This window comes from Parasteatoda tepidariorum, chromosome 9 (assembly GCF_043381705.1).
Source record: "Parasteatoda tepidariorum isolate YZ-2023 chromosome 9, CAS_Ptep_4.0, whole genome shotgun sequence".
Lineage (NCBI taxonomy): Eukaryota > Metazoa > Arthropoda > Arachnida > Araneae > Theridiidae > Parasteatoda > Parasteatoda tepidariorum.
The window spans coordinates 19,297,383-19,320,679 of NC_092212.1; the positions used below are offsets into that span (position 1 = coordinate 19,297,383).

At 29.2% G+C, this 23,297-nt stretch overlaps 1 protein-coding gene across 1 annotated transcript in view; it reads left to right on the forward strand.

Moving 5' to 3' along the window:
- Positions 1–3,886: 3,886 nt before the first annotated feature.
- Positions 3,887–23,297, forward strand: part of LOC107448182 (uncharacterized) — an 80,186-nt gene continuing 60,775 nt past the window's right edge. Inside the window, exon 1 of the mRNA XM_016063297.4 lies at positions 3,887–4,227. The gene's annotated coding sequence lies outside the window, so the exon portion shown is untranslated. The remainder of the gene's footprint in view (positions 4,228–23,297) is intronic.

A 23,297-nucleotide genomic window follows, 5' to 3' on the forward strand; every position in this document is an offset into this window, starting at 1 on the left:
TAGTTTTGATCTTAATCCAGAAGACAAGGGAGTTCCTGGATCAGTACCCCCAGAGCTATTGATTTGTTATGGGAACTTGGGGGACTTTGTGACACCGACAGATTTAATGTGCGCCAATCACTATTTAATACACGGGGATTCTTTGGCCAGCTGGATTCGAACTCCCGTTCTCACAAACACGAGTTCGATGCTCTACTAACCAGGGTTTATTTTTCGGATGAAACTTGAGGTGTTTCTAATTATCACCCTTAAACCCCTCACTCTTTCGTCAAGCAGTCAAACAGGCTTTGTTGCGTTCAGTCCTGCTTTCCTCTGTAGTAAATCGTTTACATTTCGATCATGTTTTGTTGTACTTAAATATTGATTTGCAACATTTAATATGCATACATTATGATACACTAGCGCGCTGAAGTCTTTGGTCAGTGTGTGAATCGTCTATAAAAAAAAAAGAACTATGCTCATTCATTTTAACAAATTAGTACTAATACATTTCTCAACAATATTTCAATGCTCTATAAATAAGAATTGTTTAGTAAACAACAGATGTAAACAATTTCTATTTAGATTTTACTCTCGTCAATATGACCACCTTTAGCGCGGATGACTGCCTTACAGAGATTTGGCATTCGAGAGAGTAACTTTTCAAACGTTTCACAACTTAAATTTTTCCAGGCATCTTGGAGATATTCCCTGAGACTATTTATATTAGTTGGGCACATTATGCGTACCCTTCTGTCCAGCTTGACCCATAGTTTCTCTATAGGATTTAGATCAGGTGATTGTGGTAGCCAAGTCATGATTTTAAGCACTTTCTGCTTTTCTTTCGTATTCAAATTGAAGGAATTTTTTTTAAAAAAAGAATTTTTACACTACACATGAATAACTTAAACAGTTGCCTAAAAGAGTAGATAAATAGTCACGTTTTGATCTTCTTCAAAAATAACCGAAAAATTGTAATTGTTTTAACCGTTTGCCTTCGAACGCTTATTTTCTTTCGTATTCAAATTAAATGAATTTTTTTAAAAAGAATTTTTATACTACGCATGAATAGCTTAAACAGTTGCATAAAAGATTAGATAAATAGTCACGTTTTGATCTTCTTCAAAAATAACCGAAAAATTTTAATTGTTTTAACCGTTTGCCTGTGTACCCTTATTTAATACAAATGAAAAACGTGGTGGCAGGTTTGCATATAAATTAGGTGGAAATTTTCGTCAGCTAGCTGCTAATTTTGTTTCACGATAATGAGAAAAAAAATTGATTTGAAGAATTGAAAAATTTTGTTAAAAAAGAATTGAAGAATTTTTTTAAAAAGCAGTCATGTACGAGACTTATAGCACGTGACTGTTTGATTTCAGAACGAGATATGTAGCACATAATGTGTAATTTTATATAATTAAAAGATTTTATTTGATAGGAATATTCAGTTTTTCCAATTGTAAGTGCTAAGAATAAAATATTTGAGCTACCAGTCTTTAACATTTTGAAGAAATATTCCAAAAATAGAACATTGACATTTAAATGGTTAAAAAATCGCTGCTCTAGGCCACAAAGGAAAAAATTATTTCACAAATTCATGGCGTGTATGCTGATGTTCATTGATAATAAAATGCAAAAATTCTGCCCTTCTTACTGCAGTGACTTAGCGTATTTTTGCATGTGATTGTTTCATGGTTAAAACTTTATTTACTGTTTGAGTTGTAGACTTGAAAGTGCCAGAATTGTAAATATTTTGATTTGATAAAACTTCAAGCATTCGTCAGCTTCCGGTGCAACAAATGATCTTGGCAATTGTAAGAAGTGATAATAACCAAAGGTAAATAAACACAGGCAGCTGGAGATCAAAGTCTGATATGCTACTGGTGATAATTAGACAGTATCTAAAATAATACCCTCACTGAATATGAAGATTTGAACAATATGACTAAGTAGATATTTTACTAAAAGTGCTAAATTCGGGTGACTAATAATTTTCAAAGATTTATCAAAATAGATTGAAATTTACAATCTTTTAGTGCATATTTTTATCGGATTACAATTGAAGATGAGTTCTAGGTCTGAATAATTTAAAATATAAGTTACAATGGTAGTTACGATTAAAAAATTAAAAAATATAATAAATAAATAAAAAGGAAATGAGTTTCTACCACTTTTTAAATTTTTAGTGACCTGCGGCATCCCTTTAATATGCATTCTTCTTTAAAAATAAAATGGTTGGAATACAATATTTAACCAGATCTGAAATCTATCCTGAAAGTATAAATTGGTATTTAATTTCTTCCAATTGTTCTTCAGGAAAAAAAGAAACCTTTAGAAACTCCCTCTATTTTTTAATAGTTATAATATACAGTTCTATCTATAAAAAAAAAATTATAGCTTAATATATACCTTTAAAACGATACTTTTTTCATTGTATGTGTCAATTTAACTTTAATTTTCAATGCTGCGTGATGTTGTTAAATAATATTTGCTCAAAGGAATTAATATTGCTTTATAATCATGCTGATAATATTAATAACCGCTGAGGATATCTCACGGCAGCACTGTGGTCGATGCGAGCCGGGTGCGGAATTCGTATCGACTCGTCCTCATTCGGACATCGGGATTCGGACCCGGTTCACCTCATTGGAAGGCGAACTCTCTATCCCCTGATCCACCAAGCTCTATTTTAGTGCCCAGTGTAATATTGACCACCATGGCAATTAAAAAACAAATTACTACATTATGAAAGCCACATAATATGCATGTAACAGAAATCGTCACCATTGATGGCAACTTATTATTCAAAATATTTAAATTAGTCAATGACAGTGGAAAACACTTTTTTTTCTGCATAAAATTTTTGTCAGATCTTAAATGTTTTCGCTCCGCTGATTTCAAGTCTTCTGTCTGTTACTCTCTACAAGCTACAGTTTATATGCAAATAAAAAATACAGCCCAAACAACAGCTTTTTACTATACACTCGAGTGAATACTAAGTTTCCCCACTTCTCTACTACGTAGGGAGTGGTAGGAAGAAAGCAATAATAAATTTTAGTTCATGATGCTATACGTCAAGGTCATATTTTTTTGTCATTAGTGCTATTTTTAAAATATATATAAATAAATTCAAACACTTGTGGATATACATAAGTACACATTATTAATACATTATTCTAAACTTCGTAATTGCTTTGTAATTTTACGAGTTTTGGTATAAATAGGTACAGGTCATACAAATCATGAAAAAATAGTTTATAGCTGTATATTAAATAGGAAAATATGACTGTTTTAATATTTCATTAAAAGTAGTCAAAAAATATTGGAACAATAATTAATTTATAATTATGATTTTAAAAAAAAAAAAAATTCGAAAACCTCAAAAATGTCCGTTTTAATAGTGTTAGTGTTAAGAGAAAATTAGTGGCTAATATAATTCTAAAGGCTATATCTTACGAATTTTATTCTATTTACTTCTAGCAAAATAAGTACAAAGCACGCTTTATTAATATAAAAGTTAGCAATTTTAAAAACAGTCATAATTTTGAACAAACATTGGAAATCAAAAATATGTATAGATTTTATTTATTCCATCTAAAATATACTGATCGTGCCTTTAAGTAAATAACAATATTACTTTCCTTAAAAATAAGATTAGACACACGACCCTCCTTGTGTAAACTTTGTATCATACTACACATAGGCTTAGAATAACTTTTATCAACTATTTCTCTTGTCAACCCCTGAGCTTATCAACCCTGCTCCCCATGTTTCCCCCGTGTCTCGCCTATACAAAGTAATCTATATTTCAGGGAAAAAATACTTTGATTGCTTCCTTAATTCTTCCACAGATGGCGCTGAGTAAAAAGTTTTTCTCCTATTCTCCATTGGATGCAAAAGATAAATCTTATCCTGTTATCATTCTGCTACATACCTTCATCTCTTTCATTCAAAGTTACGTTCTTGTTTCCCAGGTAGACTGATTAAGAGAAAAGCTCTTTTGTCGCATTGCTGGACTAATAAATATCGGTAGGCAGTGTCTATTTGTTTAAATTTTTGGAGGAAAAAAGTGTTTCGTATTTTTAATATACTGTGTGTTTGTGTAAAAATTATGAAGGACGAATTATTTTCTTTGAAAATCAAGAGACAAAAACAAGTGTAGTACAGTCAACGTATTTTTCTCGGACACAATTACATGTTGGATATGTTTCTTCTTTAATTTTTATCTACATTTTATTTGGATCTTTGGTAAGTTTCTCATTTTTTACTGTTTTTTCTTTAAAAATATTAACCTAAAATAAAGTTCAATTTATTAATAATGATATTTATTATATTGAAAACAAAATCACGCTTGATTTTTTATTGTAATAATTTATATAGGAATAATATCTTCCGAATTTTTTATTTTAATAATTGGGATGATAATCCTTAATAACTGTAGTCATAGAAAATACCTTCTAATTTGTTATGAGAGATTATTGTTTAGTAAAATAAGATGAAAGTTTTCAATTTTTATTTTTCATGTTCAATCATGTATCTGAAACTCTGAAAGTATGTAAGACAAATGTTTTAAGAAATAATATTTGTCAAGCATTATGGGTGACTTTATGAATTATTACTTTATTGCATTATAATATCCTTATATGAAACTATTGCATAGTGTTCTATTTTGTATGCTAACTATTCATGAAAAAGAAATTATTTTTACATTTTATAATGAAAATAACTTTTTTCAAAAGGTTTTGGGCAACTAATTTAGAATTTATTTATATTTCCTGGTTTTCATTAAAAAAAATATTTCATCCCTCTATTAATTTTAGTTATAATTATTTTAAATAATGTCTATTAATTAGCGTCAACACAGAGCTTTCCCCTTCAATTTAAAAATAATGTTTTTCAAAATAAATTTAAAAACAAAATCCTCAATACTAACCATCCCCAATTATTTCGAAAAAATAAATAAAGAGGAAATATACTGGATAAATATACATTAAAAAACATGTCATGAAGTGTTCAAGCTTCCTTTGGTATTTTTTGAGGGATATTATCCTATTCTCATGACAGGCTAACCCCCGTCTCAAACCCCCGATTATCATTCCAGACGATATCGCACCCTTACTTATCTTTACAGATATCATTCGTAATGTACTCATTTATCAATAAAGAGCTGAGTAATTATCCCGCCTGGAATCGAATCTGACGAATATTAATTAGTGTCGAAAATACTGATCTTCTGTTAGCATAAAAGTCAGAGCTCATGAAAATTTTTGGTAAAAATGGGAAAAAAAACATTTTTATTTTCTTTCTATTGGTTCATTTATTTCCAATATTTTTTATAAAAAAGGGGGGAATTTTTTTTTATTTTCTTTCTATTGGTTTACTTATTTCTAATATTTGTTTTCTTATTTCCAATAATATTTTCCTTATTTTTAAAAACTATTTAATATTTAATGAGTTTATTGCAAGACAGAGATAAGAATCTTTCTTGATGCACCAATTTTAATTTTTCGATGTTCGAAGTTACGACACAATGGCTGATCACTTTGACGCAGATTTTTAATTAAGCATATTTTTCATACTTTTTTCTCTAATTTATATCAATTCAGATTAAAATAAGTAAAGAAATATTAAATTTAAAATTTTAATAATTTATGGTTACGAAATACAGCATGAAATTTCTTTCTATGTTAAATGTAAAATCTTCCAAACACTGCTCCCTTACAAACAATATTTTTTTCAAATTTGCAGTTATTAAGATTGTTATTTGCAGTTATTTAGATCAAAGAGAAAAAGTTATTCATCTTTGAAATTTCTTTATGCTCAAATTCAGTTATTTAAAATCATAATCAATTTATGTGAAGTTTTTGAACATGAATAAAAATAAATCTTCAAACTATTTTTTTTTATATTTTTATAAGAAACAATTGCGAGCATCTAACAGATTTTTTTAGTAACCATTAGACTTTTTTTATAATTAAAAAAATACCAAAATGTATTTTTGCTTGCAAGTAATTAGAGAATTTAAAAAACTTTTTTATCATTATCTTTTAAAGCTAAATATTCGATGAGGTTGCATAACCTAAAAAAATACATTTGCTCCTTACATTTATTATTTACTGTGTGACGGTCATTGTTTAAGACCCTTTGTGATAATTTCGCAACCAGGGATATATTTCAGAATTAAAAACTGAGGAAAGTCGTATTTTTCAATGGTAACTCGAATAAGTCTTCTGTATTTTACTGATTTCGGTCATGTTTGGTTGCACTGATTCGAAAAATCCAAGCAATTTTTCTTTTGTCAGTTGTAGCTTAGTGTATCTACGAAATATGATTTATACATCTTTATTAATAATTTTTTTTTATTTAATCTTGAACTGTTGTTAAAGGTTAAGTCATATTCCGTCAAATTCAGTCTAATTGATTAAAAAAAATTCATTTTTCTAATCATGGCGCCTTTACTTTAAAAATTCTATCCAAAAAAGCGAAACGAATATTTTTTCGTCGCAGAGTAAATAAAATATTTTGTAACTTAAATGCATTTGAATCTTAATATTAATCGAATTATATAATTCGTAGGCTTATATAATTCACCACTTTATCATACCTATTCAAAAGTAAGCAAATATAGTCAAATATTTGCAAAATTTACTTGGTACCTATTTACCGTTTTTATAGTTATTTTGTCGCGTCCGGAGCAGTTGGCATCTTTGCATATATTTGGCGATTATTTTGCCGCAGATCCCGATACGGAAATCACTCCATTAAAACATATTAATTGTGCTGTTATTATTTATATTGTATTTCTATAGTTATAGTAAAATTATAATTTTAAGAGAAATCTGAATTATAAGTCTTAGTTTAATTGCACTTTAAATATTGATTGTGTTCTTGTTAGAACCTAAGCATCTAAAAACATAGCTTTCCGTTTAGTTTATGTAGAAGTAATTTTATGTTATTTAACCCTTTCGCGCCGACTGTCACAAATACGTGACAGCATGAAACCGTATCAATCAGGNCCACTATTTCTAAATAATTCGTAAGTTTATGTAATTGTTAGAACCTAAGCATCTAAAAACATAGTTTTCCGTTTAGTTTATGTAGAAGTAATTTTATGTTATTTAAACCATGCTGCTTTTCATGTGATTAACAAAATTAATTTATGAATGAGATTGAATATTAATCATTATCATATAAAGTCAAATTTGTTAACTATACGTTGAAAAACAAAATAAAGTTTACGTACTTTTGGAATTTTTTTTTCGAAGAACCTTCAAAACCATATTTTACTGCTCCACATAATCTCATAAAACTTGTACAAGATATGTTTTATTAAGATTTAGGCCAATAATATGCTCTTTCGCTGTTTTTATTGTTAATATTTTTAAATGGGTTCTCTAAACTTGAGAATAATCAAATATTTGACATTAGGCAGGCCAATAAAATAAAACGCATCAAAGTTTTATTTCGTTTAAGTATACTGTTCATCTAATTGTTTTAAAATCCGTTTATTTTTTTTAAACCTATATACAGTTTTCTACTTCTTTTAAAATTATTAACGTAATAAATTTTTTTGAAATACTGGGAAATGAATAATTTGAGAAATATGAGAGTAATTTTTCTTTTAATTAAAATAAGTAAATAAAATTTAAGAGAAATAATAAGATGAGCAAATGACATGATAATCAGGAAAAACTGGGAAAAGTCTGGGAATTTCTTCAATCTAAAAAAATCGGACAAATGAAGAATTCAATTAAAATACCTCAAAATTCTGGGAGAGTAAGAATTAAATTAAATTTGAGGTACCTGAAAATCCATTCGTTTATTTTTTTAATTTTATTTTTTTTAATAATGGTCATGTTTCAATAGTTTTTTTAAAAAATCAAATTGTGTTTATTTATTGATTAAAAAACAAAAATGGCTCTAAGGAGCTAATTATGATAATTTTAAATGTGAAGTAAAATTCACAAAGATTCAATTAAGTTATCTATTTTACAAAATAATTAATTTAATTCAATACTGTTATTCGTAAAAGAAAATAAGTGTTTCTTTAAAAGAATGATAAATAGATTAGATTAATTGAGATAAACTTAGTTCAAAGTTAATTGTCATTATAGCTTACTAATATCACCTTTGATACTGATAATCAGATCAATAGACCTTATACACAATATCGTGTTAAAAAATATATGCCATCCAGAACTGCACAATATATCGTTAAATATCGTTAGGTTTTAAATATCGCAATAGTTTTTAAAAAAATTCATGATATGAACACCATTTTTTACCACATAAGCAATGAATTTACGATGTTCCTGCATAACGATATTACCACGATGATCATCGGAAACTATAGATATTGAGGACGTTTCGGTCGCGATTATTATAGATTACTACAATTATCTAATACTGTAATATTGCCAGTACTATGGATATAATTATACTTATATCGACTACAAATTTATTATGAATGTCAGTAAATTTCACTAGGGTTTCAAAAAATATTTACCAGTATGAAAATAGTATTAGTTAATTTCAAATAGTAAATTGTATTACGTATCGTTAAAACATATATTGTTATTTTATATACAGTTATTTTAAAAAATTATTATTATTTATAAAATATTGTTATTTTTGACGATATATTGTTATATACAAAGCAGGGCTGACTGCTTTCTGCGCTCTGTGTGAAAATTTCTTTTGCTAGCAGGAAAGTTTATGTTTCAATATACGATTCTTTGATTGGTAAATATGCTTTATAGTTATTTTCCACAAGCTATATATATCAGCTTTTGATTGTCCACCACTTATTAAATATTTTTAAAGAAGTGTACTATATGGCAGCTCTGAGACTTGTAAAATATCTTTTTGCATTTCAAATTTTAAATAATGCAGATAACCCTTAAGGTTCGGTAATTCGAATATTATTTTATATAAGTATTTAACGCATGAAATATTATAGTAAGTAGTACAGTTAATTTTCTTACTCTAGATTTCTTAGTAAATAGCCATGTTATATTTAAATTACCTCCTCATGTTTTACTATATTAACCCAATTTAGTTTTGCATTTACTAACCTAATTTAGTTTCTAATATCTCAACTTATGTGCCTTTTCTGTCCCCCTTCTCCGCCCCTTTGTTTCTAATTATCTTAAATGAAGTTGATAACCTTTAGGGTTGGGTAGCTCGAAAATGAGTTCGCATAAGCAGAGCCTTGGCTAGGCATTCGCCACCTCGCCAAATGCAATAAAATCGTAAATTTGGCAAATAAAATTGTGTTTTGGCGAAAATATTGGCGAATGCTTTTTTCCACTGGAAAGAAATTAAAATGAAGTCAAGAGGAATTTTTCTAAACAAATCGGTGTTTTTTATTCCATTGCAGTAATTTTCGGTAGATACGCCGCATAACCAATTAGAATGGGTCCACATAATGTAAGCCTGAAATATAATAACTACAGTAAAATAGTTTTCTATAGGGAAAAATTAATCATACAAATTGTTAAGATTTGCATTTGGCGATAACTTTCAGAAATTGACAAATACTTTTCATATTTGGCTAATTTACTGGCTGATAATTTGAAATCCCGAGCGCGGGTCCTGCATAAGCATATCAAATATCTCCCAGAGAAAAGTTTTATTTTCTCTCGCATTTCATCTAAACTGTAAATAAGAATAATAATTTCGTTATAAATTTTTTAATTATCAAAATAAAACGACTTCTTGAAAGTTATACCAAAATATAACCAAACATTTCTATATTTTACGAACTACTGAGTTGGCCACCGAATTTTTTCGCTCAATAACATTTCACTCTAACCTTTCTTTTAGGGAAAACTGTAACCTTGACTGCGGGCGATAAATGAAGAGAATACGAACGAGTCAAGTTTAATTTTCCCACGAAAGACAACAGCATCCCAGATTAACACTCCCCCCATCGAAAAAAGAAAAATACTTTTTTAATGCCGGTCACTAGATGTAACCTTGATAGTTTCATGCATGGTTGTCTTCTTCAGCCTCAAGTATCATTTTGTGTATAATGAACCTCTGTGTTAGCTTCCCATTTTACACCACTCAAACTCATTTAAAAAAAAATACTATTTAATTTAGTCTTGAATCTTTTTTGATTTACGTTTTAAAAAAAACAGCTTTTTTTTTAACCCTTTGACGCAGACGGGTCATCAGTGTCCTTTTATATATTTTTTTTTCTTGATGCTTTAATTACAAGCAAAAAGATGTTTTGGTATTTTTTTAATTATTAAAAACAGTCTAATTGTTACTTCAAAAAATCCATTAGATTTATCGGAATTATATTGGTACTAAACCAGAGATGCCAACTTGCGCCGGACAGCAAATATATATTTTAGAATGGTAGTTTATCAGTTGTGATTCTTGATTAAATAAAACTAATTTAGTAGATTTTCATCCACCACTATTTCTAAATAATTCGTAAGTTTATGTAATTCATCACTCATTTTATACCAGTCGTGCGCAGCCTTTTAAAAAGCAAGCAAAAATAGTCAAATAATTGAAAAATTTACATTGTAGTTATTTACCGTTTTTTTAATTGTTTTGCCGTGTCCGGAGCAGTTGGCATCTATGCTAAACTATAAAATCCAAAAAAAGCAGTATGAACTTTTTTCATGCGCTGAATTTTAAAATAAATAAATTATAACAGTATAAAAATAATAATAAATAATGGTAATAAAATAAAAATAATAATAAATAATAGTAATAGCAGTAAATAAAATTATAATAATGAATAATAATAATAAATGATAATAATAATAAATTATAATTTTTAAATAAATAATAATAGTAAAATAAACAATAGTAAATAAATTATTGATGAATTAAAAATTTATCAATAATTTATTTTATAAATTAAGGAAATTTCAATGATGATTAACTGTTTCTCTTAGATCTAAATAAGCACAAATTTTAAAAATTATTGATTCAAAGTGAGCCTTGTTTGGAAGATTTTACCTTTATCGCAGATAAAGACCATGCAGTATTCCTTAAGCAAAAATTATTAAAACACTAAATATAATATTTTTCACTTATTTTGGCCTAAATGAATACTAAATAGTAAAAAAAAAGTTTAAAAAATATGTTTAATTAAAAAATTTGCATCATAGGCATTGTAACGTGATAGTTGCCAACTTTAGCTGATTTCCTGTTTAATGGAAAATCTTTTCATCAGTTTATTGCTTGGTTTGGTATTTAAATGCATATTACAGCTAAATAATTCAATAGGCTTCATTTGCATTCATTAGTTAGAAACTATTTTTAAATTAAAAAAATAATCAAAATTTTCTAGCTTTCTCATTAAAAACTCTCTATTTTATTAAAAAATATGGTATAACTTTCAAATTTGATTCAATATCTATTACTATCCAAAATTAGGAATTTAAAAATAAACATAATAAAGACATCTTTATTCTAATTCATAGAATGTCATTCATAAATGGAAAATTTTGCCATCAATTTAAACGGATAGTTATTAGTGTAATATGACTTTTGTAAGAAAAAATATATAATATATATAATATATTTTTATATAATATATTATATAAAAAAATATATATAAGAATATAATATATTTGGCGAAAAATATATAATATATATGATAGTTTAAGTTTAAAATTTTAGTGGCTAAAGTTTTAAAGCCATCCTGAATTCAAAAAAAAACATTTAAAAAATCTTCAAAAAATTTTCAAGTCTATTTAATGTCATTCCTAAATAAAATAATATTAACTTATAGTTTATTTATTATCATTAGATTTTATATTTAATTGATCATAAAAGACCCGTAAATACCTTGCCTTCGAAATATTTTTTGAGATTCTTGGTATAAAATATATGCAAAATTACAATATTTTTATTTTTTTACTTTTGGCAGGGTTGAAAATTATTTTGAAATATTTTTTTATGGTAAAATCTATAACTTAAAGTTTAAAATTTTCGTTTTTTAACATAACTAATATAAATATATTTTTCTCTTTTTTAAGTATAATTTATTGTTGACTATTGTTTTGAATAGTTTTTTCTGTGAGAAATGTCACATTTTTTTAGTTTTTTATGCTTTTAGAAAGTGACAGCTAAGGTATGGTAACAAGCTTGAAGAGTAGAATGTATTTTTGGTAAAACGGGGTGGTAATTTTTACCCCACACTTAGAACAGGGAATAGCAAAAATATTTTTCATGCATGTTCTGCACCTGCCAACTCAAAATAGAAAGCGGACGCTAAAGACCTATGAAGGAAAAAATTGTAAAATTTTTGTTTTCATTTTTTGTGGTAACGGCGGAGACCTTTTCTCTGAAAGATAAACAATACGAATTTAGCCCCAATTTTACGTTTCTCGTATACACTGTTTTTTGAAGATTACAAAAAATTACTTTCAACTTTAATTTTAAAACTGAAGATAATGTGGAATCATTAGTTCATAAGAATCTAATGTAAATAGAAAGTAGAAAAAAATAAAACAGTTCATAAGGGTTTTATGAAATTGGGCAAAATCGACTAATATTTAGATAGAATAAAATAAAATAACTCATAGTTCATCGAATAGTAGAGATAATATTTGTAAAATAATGACGCATTCCTGATAGATTAAACAAAAATTATGATGTTGAATTGATAGTCGTAATTGAATACCTAAATTCAAAAGTTGAGTTGAATGTCTTCATTGATTATAGGTCAAATAAATTTTTTTGTATGATAAAAATTACTTGAGTTCTGTATATCGTATTCTAGAAGTGCCATAGAATTAAAACATTGTTCATTGATTTTGAATGTTATCCATATTTTAACATCTTTTAAACTTTTTGCATGATCAAATAGTTTTAATATATTGACTTATTAATGTAAACGTTATTGAATACTATTCTCTCATCCAAACTTTGAGACTTAGATATGATTTTAGATTTCTTTCATCTGCGTAAACATACATAAATTTAAAGATTATATTGTTAAAAAAAATTCCTTTTTAAAGTGCAAAAATAAATTTTTTTGCAAAATTTAGTAACGAAATTGTACTTTTACATTTATGCAACGTGCATTTTACATAATCGTTATTTTAAACTGTCGTATGATTGTATTGTAGTATAACGCGGTATCACCATTATTTTCGAAGCATGGAATGAAAGAGGGGAACACCAAGTGCCTAAGAAATTACAAATATTTTCTTTAAATCTAGCCTACATCTGTATGTTCCTTTCTTACATTCTAAGTTCCGACACTTAAGATTGTATTTCATAATATGAAACATCGTACGCTTCGATCGTATGTTTGTTTATATACGATCGTATGTTTGCTTATATGCCACAATTCATGCTTTTTTTTCATAGGCAGCACTAAGTTAACCTTCCCTTATATGGACAAATTCTTCCCATTAATTTATTCATCCAAAAGCTCATTAATTTTGTAGCAATTTACAATTATTTGCTTCTACTATTACTAACATAAAGAAAAAATTTTGTTTGTTTTAAAATATCTTAATATAACTTAAAAAGGAAGTTTTTATTTTAATTTTACACTCTTTCGTAACATTCTCAATCATGAGGATCGTTGGTGAGGGGCCGGTAAGTATATGTCTACCCGCAACAATTAGAAATCTCTGAAGTCCGTATCAATATTTGAGATAAATAAAGTAATTTTTTGTGAATTATCATCAAATTAAATTTTTTGCAGTTAGAAACACTAAGGAAAGAAAATAATTTATCTCTTTGAAGATATTTAGCACATTTAAGATTTTTTTTTTTCATTTTTTTACATCGTTGAAATTTAAAGACTGTGTAAGTTAATTTCGTCCCCATAACAAATTAGACCCCGGCTATGCCCATCTACTATGGGCAATACATAAATATATGTATATATGAAATATTTGGGTTAGTTTATATTTGAGTCTGTATGAATAAAAATTTCTTTAAAAAATAATAAATAGAAATGTCATAAAACCGTCAAGCATAAATTTCAGAAACAGTCACTGCAATGATTATGTGTGTATCGTCTATCAATAAAAATTTGCATTTACGGATCACGAGTCTATAAACAAAGTAAGAACGCTTGAGAAAAAAGTGTTCCAAATAGCAAACACAAAATAACTCTTAGTCTTATTTATCTAAATGATAGCTACACTAAATGACAATTGTTTTCTAGTGTTGGTGATCAGGGCATTTATGCAGCTCAAATATATCTTAGCTTAATATCAAAGCTAGCTAAATCCATAATACACACTGGACATCCATGGTCGCCCAAATGATTATTTGAATAACTATTTCTACTTCTGAAATGGCAGCAACAATGGACTTTGAAAAGCTGCACGCGACGCATGTTTCATAAGTTGAACATTTTAAGCTGATTCAATAGGAGGAGAAATCATGTACCAGACTTAATCATTTAATTGCGGAATAATCTGCAGCTGATAGAAAAAGGCAGATGAGTGCTTTGATATCAATAGCTTCGATCTGATGACAAATCAATGTACTAACTTTCTATCTTATTGTTCTGTTAATCTTCTTGCTGAGTGCATGGTCTAAGTAGCAACTGAGAAATCTTGTTGCTTTCCCACAGCTTGAGTTTGTGTTTTAATATTTAAAGTGATGTACCAGCATTCGTCGATAAATTAATTAAAATGACAGGGCAGCGGTTTCTAATTTTTACAGCTACGGAAGCCTAAGCGATTGAACTGTTTTTCGTAGAACCCGAACTTTTAAAGCTGTTTTTCGCAGGCAATTATGCTTTTTTTACCAATAATATGCCATTTTCATAACTGCTGTAAGTTCGCAGCAGTTACTCATGATTTTTAGAACAAGTTTAGCCTATCTTTTGTCAGCATCCTCTATGTTTACTCCGAAAATGGAGCAAAACGTCAATATGGAGAAAAAACACTGTTTTTAGAAAAGAAAAAGCGCTTGTGATCTAATTTTTTTAATATTTAAAAGCTTACTCCAATGCTTTAAATATTAAAAAATAGCTTACTCCAGTACCTAGGCTAGTAAAAAATTACTAAAAATAAGAATAGCATTGATTTTGATTATTTTCATATTGGTGGGAAAAGGACGATACGTTGGTGATTTCTAAAAAAGTTTAATAACTTTTAAAATATTTTAGTTATTTGTTCATTCTAAATCCCAGTTATTTCTTTACAGCAAGATAGCAAAAATAGTATAAAATAATAGCTTTGCTTCAAGTATAAAATACTTCGTATAAAATACTTCACAGTTCGATGAGAAATACTGATGCAATAATTTATAAATGCATATCATTTAGCAATTTATTCAGTATATTGTTATTGGAAAAATATATATTTGAAAATTTCCTATTTAAATTTTATTGCCGCTTTATATAAGCAATTTCATAAAAATTACCTTAATGATAAATAAATAATAGATTATCTGTTAAATACAAACCTATTGCTGATTTCGAAATATCATTACTGGTTTAAAAAAATAGTCCTAACTCACGAAATCTCTGTGACCTCAAATCAGAATAATCCTAGGTTCGAATCCCGGACAAGGCATGGATGTTCTTTCATTCTCTGATCTCTCTGTTCTTACTGTAGGAGCAACGTTGGCCCACCTTATATGGTGCCCCTGAAAGAGTGCCCAACAAATCTGCCCTGCTGATACCTGATTGACAAGTGTCAATTGTATGAGCATAGAAAAAAAATTTATATCTTACTACTACCTTTCACAGTTAATAGTATTAACTTGACCATTAGGACAAATAGATTAAAATAGGTCGTACAACGCCTTGTTCTCTTGCAAGTGACTATAGTAAATTTTCAGGTTTGAAGTTAAACATTTTTGACTTTAAATCAGCCTAAAGATAAAAATAATTTCATTTGTTGTCACTACAGTTCCTCCTTTATGTTACTTTATACCTTAATAGATTAGTTTATATTTTACAAGTAGTGATTCTTCAAAGGAGCCTAATTTTAAAATATAACATAATAAGGTTATTAAGCCTAACTATATTTAGCAAAAATATTTTATCAAGATTTCGTGGCTTCTGTCCTTGCCAACTTTTTTTTCTTCATAAAATTGTTATCTATACACAAGCCATTGTTTGTGGCTGGGCATCAGCGGGCTATTTCTTTGCACCCTAAGTACTTTGGCATACTATTTAAACCAAGGCAGCCAACTGCTACGCTTTTTCAAACTACTTTATAGAGTGATCAATATTCATAAACCATGGCTTTCAGAATTTCGTTTAATTTTTCGAACATTTTAAAACTTTTACCCCAAGAATCCTGAACAAAAGCAGTTTTTTATAAGAACTTTTGAATCATTCGGTGGGGAAAATAATTTTATATCAAATTTACTGAACAAAGAATCATTCATTAAAACATAAACTTTGCTTCCACTAGAAGTTAACATCCCTGTTACGCTAAGGTTAGCACTATATTGTTAAAAATACAATATTTTTAAACAATAAAAAAATATAAAATTACTAAAAATTAAGTAAAAAAATTAATTTCAGAGTATTTTCTTTTAATGTCTCTTTAGAGAGGCCACAGGGATAGCAAAAGGTTGAAATACATTATCACCCAGCATTAGTGATCATTTTGCTCTTCCTTCCATTACATACAACGTATCATTTTGCAGAAAATTTCGAAATTTCTTCTTGAAAACAGATAGTTTTTTGCTTATTCGACCTAAAAATATATGCATAAGAACTAGTTTGAAGAATTGATTCTGAACTTCTCAGAAAAAAATTGTTTTACTATTCTTAGAACAATTTTAACAGTCGAGATGTTTACGTAACTCACGACGAATAATTTTTTTTCCGTTAAGAATACAATTCATGAAACAATGGAAGATGGTCAGTTTTACTGTTTCATTCAAAATTGAAAACTGAAATTTTACTGTCTGCTATTCATCTGTCACTATTTGAGGTAATTCTCTTAGTATTTTTCATTTGACATAGACTATATGGTATTTCTTTCAAGGTTTCTATCTTCACCTTGCTACAAACAATCAAGTTGTGGTAGGGATAAAAAAAATTTAGTGTTATGGTTTCCTTCAATTCAAGATGTTCTTTTTTTTAAAAAAAGAAAGTGTATTCTTATTTTAAAATCGATTTTTCAAAACTTGTAAAATAGATTTTCGCAAGGTTGAAGATTTAAATTTCTAGAATAAAAATAAGATGGTTACCATACATACAAAACGATAAAACCTCCGAATCAAACAGCGAAAACAGTTTTTAAAAAGTGAATTTATGCCCATTTTACACGCATTCGAGAGATTTTCCTTCAAATTATTTTTTAAAGTGGTAGCAAAATTTATACTATAAAATGCATTTCTCGTTTTTAAAAAATGATCATTAAATTTTTTTGATCAAATAAGTAATTAAGCTCAATAGAAAAATGTTTCCGCTTTATTTGGACAAATTTTCATGTACTTTGCAATTAAAAAAAAGAGCTTTTGCGTTAGGCAGATAAACTTGAGAGGACTCCATTTTTCATTTATTTCTAAGATTTTCCATTTAGAGGACTTCTAAGATTTCAGATGACTTAATATCACACCTGGTAACTCAAAGATATCAGCAACAAAAATGATAATTGTTCAGAGGGAATGCGTCGTAACTTCTTAAAGAATTCTTTTTGAAATATCTTGTTTAAGAAAAATATAATGATATCAAGTAAAGGTATCAAGATAATGCACAATAAACTAACTAAAGTTAACTATTGTCAACGATATGAGAATATTCTTATCAATTGTTCTCCTCAAAGGCGAATTCTGAATAGTTAAATTAACAATTCTAATTCTATCACAACCAAATAAGTAAAATATGAGAGTTATGAGCCAATTGATACGCCAGGCGAATGTTGAAAACGGGAACAAATAGTCATTCACGTTTGATGATAAGGAGTTTCCTCAATGGAATGTCAACTTTCTCGCTTTCAACCATCACCTCCTACAACAGAAAGCCTCCACATGGATTTTAATAAGCTGTCTGCGCAGACTATTCAAAAAATTAACCAGTGGTGTGCATGAACCCAAATTCAGTTTTAAAAGCAATTGAGAGAAATTTATGATATATATTTGAGAATTGAATCTGTAGCGGTTGACAAGTAAATAAGACAAACCAATTATATTCATAAATTTTTTTAACAAAATTTAGACGTATATTTGCTATCACTTTATTATTTTTACTAGATTTTCTATTAAATGGCTCTTTAGTAAGCTAGTTTTTTTTCATAGTGGTCTGATCGGACTACCTATAAGAAACCGTGTGGAGGCTTTTAGTTATAGGAGGCCTTGTTTCAGCAAACGGTGTTGGAAAGCGATACATAATTACAAATTAAAATTTGCTAAATATCGGGGCATTTTTCCAATGCCTCCTATAACTGAAAGCCTCCACACGATTTCTTATAGGTAGTCCGATCAGACCATTGTGAAGGATATCCACTTTCCGAACGAGTCACTTAATACAAAATCTAGTTAAAATAAGAAAGTGGTAGCAAATATATGACTAAAAATTTATTTTATTTATGAATATTATTGGTTTGCCTTGTTCACTTGTCAACCACTACAGAAGGTTTTGGGTTCATGCGCGCAACTGGTTCACTTTTTAAATAGTCTGCGCGGACTTTTTATAAAAGACCGTGTGGAGGCTTTTTGATGTAGGAGGTGATGCCCAAATTTGTTAGATGAAGTAAAGTAAAAAGTGACGTACTCTATCAACTTTTGAGTCATTTACATGAAGCGATGTAGAAATTAACCCAAAATAACTACCTCTAAAAGAAAATTTTCCAAAAAGCGTAGAAAGTTGGCAATCCTATCTATATTATTTTTAAATTTATTCAAGTACAAAGTTATAACTTTCAGACTATAATTTTTTCTCGAAATAACTGAAACAAAGAATTAGTATTTTCTTTAGCACTTTGCTATTATTTTCTGGCACAATTAAAATCGATTTTTTTTTTCTTCGGTTGACATAAATTGGACGCACGACTTTTGCATCTGAACAATTACAAGCGCCCTCAATTCTAAGAATTAGCCCTATTTTTTTTTCTCGAAAAATATATTCTATGAGAATTTAGAGCACCAATATTTACTTATCGAGTTGCTCTTCTCGAAGCTTAATCAACACGTGCCTCACGCATTAAAAAAAGCATTGCTTAAGTTCGAATAAACGTGTTGTTTCCATGAGTTTTTGATCATGTGCTCTTCTCTGATATGAGAATCCCAGCTGTTCTCAGTTTGTTTTTTTCCTTTAAAAAGGATGAAATTGAAATGATGTATCGTCATTGTCTGGGCAAATACGGGACATTTTTAAGAGTTTTATCACGCTATTTCTTCTCGTTGTGCAATGTCGGGAATAACTGACTGCATTTGTTACTTTGAATGACTCGTCTACGCTGTCAGGGTTTGAAGAACAATATTGCTATGTTAAAATATTAACAATAAAGTCGTCATTCTTTTCTCACCTCTCTAAAAAAAATTATTTTATTTTATAACCGGTGCTGAACAGCCAACCCAATTTGAAGTTTACGACCCCCCTTTGTTCAATTCCGTAGCTTTGTAATTTTGAATCCGATCCAAAAGACAAGGGAACTCTTGTATCAAATATTGAGAGAAATTTTCCTTCGTAGAGGACTTTTTGATAGAGTTAATAGATAAATATTTACCAGAAATAGCAAAATGTTCGCTTAATTGTATAATTCTTGGTTTAGTAAATTCTGTTTACAGGGTTATTTCCCACTACTGCTTCTAAACAATTTAACAGCTGATATAAAACGACACTTTGTTAAAGGCGTGCCAACTACTACACTTTTGGCAAAATACGAGGGTTATAAATTAAATAGTGGCAACTTAACCATGAAACTCACAGAAGGGCGGGCATGCGCAAATAAGATATGGGAGTGGTGAGGTGGCACTGTTGTCGATGTGTAGAGTGCAAAAAACAGTCCATCTGTTAGAAGGGTAGTTGTTGTGTGGCGTTAAAGTGAGGAGTTTCGTTTCCATCGCTCTAAAGCATGCTTTCAAATGGTGATCAGCGGTCGTGGCTTAAAATCGAGGTTGCCTGTGGCGAAAATGCAACAGAATGCTATCGAGGATTAGTGGAAGCCTGTGGCGCGAATACTTTACCGTATAGGACAGTAGCAAGATGTGTTCAAACATCTCGTCTTTTTTCGTCATTAAGCCTTTTGAAAGCATTCTTTAGAGCGATGGAAACGAAACTCCTCACTTTAACGCCACACAAAAACTACCCTTTCAAACAAATCGAATGTTTTTTGCACTCTACACATCGACAACAGCACCACCTCACCGCTCCCATATCCTATTTGCGCAGGCCCGCCCTTCTTTGAGTTTTAAGGTTAAGTTGCCACTATTTAATTTACAACCCTCGTATTNATTAGCCCTTTTTTTTTCTCGAAAAATATATTCTATGAGAATTTAGAGCACCAATATTTACTTATCGAGTTGCTCTTCTCGAAGCTTAATCAACACGTGCCTCACGCATTAAAAAAAGCATTGCTTAAGTTCGAATAAACGTGTTGTTTCCATGAGTTTTTGATCATGTGCTCTTCTCTGATATGAGAATCCCAGCTGTTCTCAGTTTGTTTTTTTCCTTTAAATAGGATGAAATTGAAATGATGTATCGTCATTGTCTGGGCAAATACGGGACATTTTTAAGAGTTTTATCACGCTATTTCTTCTCGTTGTGCAATGACAGGGATAACTGTGACTGCATTTGTTACTTTCAATGACTCGTCTACGCTGTCAGAGTTTGAAGAACAATATTGCTGGATTAAAATAATAACAATAAAGTCGTATTTCTTTTCTCCCCAATCTATAAAATTTTTATTTTATTTTAGAGCCGGTGCTGAACCGCCGACCTTATTCGGAGTTTACGACTCCCAGTGTTCAACGCACTAACCTTGTTATTTTGAACCCAATCCAAAAGACAAGGGAACACCAGTATCAAATATTGAGAGAAATTTTCCTTCGTAGACAACTTTTTCAACACCTCCAGTAACTGAAAGCCTCCACACGGTTTAATATAAGTAGTCTGATCTTACCACTACGAAGGTTAACCTGTTATCCAAACAGCCATTTAATAGAAAATTTTGTAAAGATAAGAAAGTGGTAGCAAATATATGTCTAAAAATGCGTTTAATTTATGAATATTATTGGTTTGTTTTATTTACTTGTCAACCATTACAGATTCAATTCTCAAATATATATGATAAATTTCTCTCAATTACTTTTAAAATGGAATTTGGGTTCATGCGCACAACTGGTTCACTTTTTGGATAGTCTGCGCGGACTACTTATAAAAACCGTGTGGAGGCTTTCTGATGTAGGAGGTAATGACTTTTTGATGGAACTAATAAATAAATATTTCTCAGAAGTATAAAATTGTTTGCTTAATTGTTAATTGTATGGTTCTTGGTTTAGTAAATTCTGTTTATAGGGTTTTTTCCCACTACTGCTTCTAAACAATTTAATAGCTGATATCAAAACGTCACTTTGTTGCAGTTCTTGCAGGCCTGCCAACTACTACGCTTCTGGTAAAATATTTTATAGAGCGGTTGACAGTTAAAAACCAAAGCGTTCAGAATTTTCGGTAATTTTGCCAATTTTTATATAGCCTCGCCACGAGAGAGCTGAATCAAAGTGTCGTTGCATATGGACTTTTAAATCATTTAAATGTAGTGGTGTGAAAAATTAGATTAAATGAGTAAAAATAATACACGAACATATCAACATAGTTGCAACTAGAATAAATTTTGATAAAAAGCATAGAAAGATGGCAGCCCTGGAGTTATTTCTTCAAAACCCATGATAAAAAGTAATCAACGAATCAAGATGAAAAAGTAAAAGGTCCCTTCGGAGCCTAAAAGCCTTGAGCAATTTTATGACTACAGTTGCTTCGTGTTGAGCCTTTTAAAAAATCGGCACAACTAACCGAAAATCGTCAAGTTTATTTGATAGTTCTCCACCATTTTTTTAAGATATTTCGTAGAATTTGAAACAGTTGGAGTCTCTGTTATAAATCAATATGATCATTTGTCTAATTTTTTAAAGTTATTTATGTGTAGTGTTGAACAAAATGTTTTAATTCTAATTTACAATAAAATACTTTTGCTGCTAAATGAAGAAAAAAAGTTCCTAAAACTACGGAAATTCCATTGAAGTTGAATATTATACATGGAAGCACTGACCCTTAATACTTTAAAAAATCAATATAGATTCAAATACGTGTTTGAAAATAATAACTTATCTCAAATTAGATTTTTAAATTAAAGGACAATTCTCGAAATGTGCGATTGAAAAGAAAAATGAATGTTAACTCAAAATTCTCTTTAAATAAACTGCTCTTAATACACGCATTTTTAATGTCACATTATGAAACCAAATGTTAAAAACCTTAGTTACTTGTTAGAAAAAGTACTTTGGAAATCATCAGTGGGGGCTTGAAGCCTACCATCTTGCCTAGAAAGTGAAGACGGCTTGTGGCAATGCTGATCATATTGCCACAATCATTCCATTGATCACAAAATTGTGGATCCTTAAACTCCATGATCCTTACGACCCATAACGAGAATGCTTTACTTTACGAACCAAATATAAAAAAACTCGCTTGATTTTTTTTTTACTCTGCGAATATTTCTTGATTAACTAGTTATTATTATTAAAAATGTCAAAGCAGAAAAAAAAGAAAAGTCTACCTTCTTAAATAGCTTTATCTATTTTTTGGCCAGCTCTGAATATTTTCTGAAACGTATATTTAAACCCAGTTTCACTTTTTTTTCAAACGAGCCTATCAAGTTATGTTTCACAGGGCTACCAACTATTACGTTTTTCTCAAAAATATTAACAAAGTGAAAGACTTATAAAAACTGAAGCTTTTAGAGTTTTTGGTAAGTTTACTAGCATTTTAAAAGCATCGCCAGGAGAGAACCGGAAGAGAGTGGCTTTTTATATGAACTTTTGAATCATTTATATGTAGTGATGTAAAAAATAACTTTAAATCAATTTTGCAGAGCAAAGAATCATACATTAAAACATAAACTTCGTTATCACTTGAAGAAGTTTTTCCATAAAGCAAAGAAAGTTAGAAGTCTTGTATTCTCTTACCTAAACACGTCTCTTAAGATATTGTCATATTAAAAAGTTAATCTAAGATATTTAAGAAAAATGGAATCTATTATGAAAGTTAATTCTAAATTAGTGCACATAATCTAATTATAGTCGTAATCTTAAACTTTCTCAAGGCCGTTAGGCTCCGCAGTGGCCTTTTACCTTCTCATAGTGATTTATTGGATTATATCACATGTTCATCAGGATTTGGGATGAGGAAAATA